Below are 4,726 nucleotides of genomic sequence, written 5' to 3'. Positions count from 1 at the left end.
CGTTCATTTGTTTTTGATTTGTGTAATGTTATGTGTTACAGCAGTCAAGTGACAGTAGTCGTTTTTTTTTAATAACGGACGCAAACATAGTTCACAATTTCCGAACGCACCCGTCACTCCATGAAAGTCACTAAAAATTAATTTATAAAAAAGCATTAAAAATTAGGATTTGTTTTACACGTCAATGCTCAGAGCAGTGACTTATGTTACAAAAATTTGTCACTTCTACACGTAATTCAAAATTTCCGAACTACGTCACTGTCAAGTGTCAACCAACGTGGCCGACCTTTTGCATTGTTTGTCAATTTTTTTTCACTTTTAAATGCAAAATACGCGACAATTCGAATTTTACGGATATATGTTGTCGATTCACACTGTTATTTTTTTACGCTCCTTCATTTGAGCATAATTTAATTCGTGTCTACCGTAGACCCCGGCGGTTTTATTAATATAGATTCGAATATCAGGGTTAAGTTGGCAACTTTCTATTATTAGAAATTGTTATAGAAGTGACAGTTGCGACGTATATCAACTATGACGAGTTTTATAAAGGCCTGTGTCTCTTTCTAACATATAGGTGTAAGAAAGAGGTAAACAGAATATACAGGGTACGAGTGTTTACAAAACGGGACCCTGTGCGTGTGCTCTAAGTAATTTCACGTCACGGCGGGGAGCATGATTTATATCAAAAGGTATTTTCGTAATATTGCGATAGATATTAGAATGACGTTTAACAAAACATCATGCTACGAGTAATATGTGGTATATGAAATGTGAAAGTTTGTTAATATTTTTGTCTGCATGTTGTTTAAAATTAGCAGCATGTAGTAAAATGATACGGTGAGAGGATCTGTTTGAAGTCAGTACGAGACACTTATGACACTCGGCACCGACACTCGTGACAATACTGACACCAACACTTGTCACAGTACTGACACCAACACGGGTGTCAGTGGTGACTGTGTCATCTCCAAACGGGTGATACTCCACATCGATACTGGTGACACTTGACACGGACGCTACTGAAACTCGACATCGACACTCGTGACACTCGACAAATGGCGTTCTAAAAATGGCTGTAAATTTACTGTGGCTACAAAATTTTCTTTGACAATCCACCTCTATTCTATTCTCTTTGATTTACATATTTACAAGATCTTATCATCTATCTATTATATCTTTTTATGCTATACGTCACGCCGTCATATTTTAGAAAAACTATAGAATAAAAAAAAACCTACTACGCATTTTCCAAAAAAAAAACACTTTAATATCAAACTGATGGATCGATTTTAAGTCGCTTTCACGTAAAAAAAACCGCTTAGAAATCGGTCCAACCGTTTAAGAGCTACGATGCTACAGACAGACGGATATTTGCATCAAACCTCATCAATACATACATATAACGCACCTCTCTTTTTGCGTCGGCGCGGTGAAAAAGTAGTGTTTCGCAATATTAATATCTGACAATCGCAGTCCTCGGGCCGTCATGAAAGGTGCAGAAATGATTACATTCGTAAGATATATGCCACAAAACTACAAAAGTAAAATATGTAGGTTAGCTTACCATATTGGATTTTGTGCCATGACAAGTTTTTTGAAGTTCTTGTATTTGTGTTAGGTATTTTATTGTGTTAGGTACCTTACTGTTGAACAAATTAACTTGTGTGCCACCGAAGTTTCTGTTTCGGTAGGTTTCGGTATTAAAAATCATGTTTCGGCCGAAACTAGAGCAAAACTGAACGTTCGGTTCCCGTTTTGGCAAAAAATTCGGTTTCGGTCGGTCACTAAAATTAACAAATTTCGTAAACTTACAGTTTTACGAGATTTGACACATCACAACACCCATCCCGTGTAAATGGGCAAGACTCAATCAAATTAAAAGCAATGATTTTACGGCGTTTAAAGTACTTAAAAACTGTATAATTTAGATTTAAATCCAGGATACAGTTAAGCTTAGGTATGTTTCATTTCTTCGTATCATCTGGGGCATTTGAGGATAATAAATCACCACGCAAAGAGTTACGTACTCGATGCGGGACAAAATAAACGGCGCGAACCGTGAAAAATGTTTGAATCGCCGCCACGTCGGGTGACAGGTCTTAGGAGTCACCTTTAACGTTTTGACCGCCAAAGACGTCAAATAACGCGCGGGGCTACAACCCAATATCATCCTTCGTGCATTCCGACAAGGTTCACGTTGACGCGTATCGAGACGTGGCGTTCAAAGGGTTAAATTACAGGTTTGGTACTTGCAAACAGTTAAACACTCATTAATATCGTCACACGTAATCACAAGGATTTCCATAAGCAGTGTAAACACCATGTTACACGTTAGCAATGCAGTGTAAAGCGCTTTAAGCCCGTAATCGCCGTCATGAATAAAGCTGGCCGCAGACAAATGCGCCGATATCCGGCCGCGGCCACAATCCGACAATCCGGACCGATTGTACGGATATATACCGTATTGTATTAAAGATTAAAATGGGCAACTATTGGTGAAGTACTATTATATTAATAGTAAAATTAAATAAAGTATAAAATCATTTAAATGAAACAAAGAATCAGCATTAGGTATTTTTCTACTCGTCGACTGTAATTGTTCAATTAAGATTTCGTATACCAAACTGTGATTGGGTACTTTTCATGTATGGGCTCCCAACTCAACTATATTCAACGTTATTTTGAAAATCAAGTTCTTTAATACAGTCACATTATAGGTGGAATCATCGTAACACAGCATAACACTATATAACACGTTAGCAATGCAGTGTAAAGCGCTTGAACTTTGAAACAAAAAAAGTTTTTGCCATAATTTTCATTTTGGCCAAGCTTTTATTATAGCTGACTGTACTTTTCTTACCACAGGGAACTAATACTCATCGCTACAATCCTAAAGCCCCAACCACAATTAGGTTTCGATGTTTCATCACAGAGTTCCTATGGCCACCCCCTGTCTCCATTATCAAATCAGCTCGATGGCACTCGTACCATAATATTGCATTGTCACCCGACTTACATATAATATATACAAATTTTCAGCTCAATCGGGAACCAGGAAGTGGGTTACATTCAGCTCCCAAGATTTGATCCACACTATGTAACTAACAAACCAACCAACATAATACTAACAACTTGTAACAAGGCAACTAAAAGCTTGTAAAAGTTTCTAAGTAAAACATTTATAGATAACCACCATGACCATACCTCTGCAACAATATTTTGTGTTGACCATGTTCGACCGTATTGTTTTAGGAAAAAACTTTGTTAGTAAGTTTACATTTTCAAAAGAGACATCTAGCGAGCAATTTGAGCAACAATTCACAGTATGTATAGGTATGGGCACTAGAGTTCAAGTCATGTACACAAAAACAATATCGATACCATGTAATGAGTAATGACGGAGTTTATGATATTAGTTTTCTTTTTTCGTATCAAGTTGAACCGCTAACTGCAAGATGGACCAAAAAAGTTTCTTCGAGGTTTTATTTAGCTTAATATCGTGCGCTTAATTCAGCATATTAAGATTCAATTTATTGTATTACTAACAAAGGATATGGGCTTATTATGTTTGAAATAAATGATATAACTGTTTTGAAGTTACATTCACTCATTCAATACTGTTTTTTGTGATTAGTACTCTGTGTACGAGTAGCTGTGTGTGTAATCAATCACCTCAACTCTTCTGGCGATACCTATATAAATTTGTTTATGTATGTCACGGCATCACTATATGGATATGCATCTTACGAATGACCAGCGTTGATTTCATAGCTAGCATTATGCTGAGTTGAGTCCATTTTGTGATGCGCACTTAATGCTCGTTTCCCTGTTTTTGATGTCTGTAAATGTTCGTACATGTTTGTGATTGTCACGAATAAATGTCTCTTATCTGTGGCAATTAAACTCACAATTTAATGCACCTCTACGTATCCACTGTCTGAGTAGTTTTTCCAAACAGAATACAAATGAGAAGCCACTAATTCCTCTACCGCTGTGCTTAGCTCCAAATCTGGCTCACAGGTCACTTAACTAAATTAACTGCCATTAAGTTACGATACATACTTAATAGGCACCTAGTCCAAATGAACTGTCAATAATTAATTGTTTTAGTCCCCAACTGGCTTAATATATTGGACCTGTAGACCATTCCATCGTAACCAAGGCTCGGAAACCGGCTAAATTTCCAAACCGTTCTCATGTATTTGGCGCAAAACATTTTAATTTCGGTTTCGCTCGAATAACCCTTATTTTTAAACCGGTTTTTATTAGAACAGTTCTTGTCAAATTAACCGGCTTAGAGCAATAAAAACCGGTTTCTTAATATGTCGGTGTCTATGTTTACGTGGAACACCACCAGGACGGCCGGTCGTTTCATCGCTCGTCGAATACACCTTTAGGTTACAATAAAGTTCTTAGAACGTTCGCGTTTTTATAAAAGTTCAGAGGAAAACCGAAATAAACCGGTATTTTATAAACCGGTTCCGAGCCTAAATCCACACAAGTACGTCCACTCATCCGTTGCGTGCGATGCGTCCGATGCGTGCGATGCGGCCCCGTGGACGTCTACCTTAATATGATATTAATATAAAAGTGTAGTGTCTGCAAGTGTAAAAAAAAAAAACACAAATATTAATGTTATTTACAATAACAACACGTATAATGGATATATACAGAGGATTACTAAGTATAACTAGCTTGAATCTAAAATAGACTTTTGAGGCAT

Source organism: Cydia pomonella, chromosome 2 (assembly GCF_033807575.1).
Source record: "Cydia pomonella isolate Wapato2018A chromosome 2, ilCydPomo1, whole genome shotgun sequence".
NCBI classification, from domain to species: domain Eukaryota; kingdom Metazoa; phylum Arthropoda; class Insecta; order Lepidoptera; family Tortricidae; genus Cydia; species Cydia pomonella.
This window is presented reverse-complemented; position numbering follows the sequence as displayed.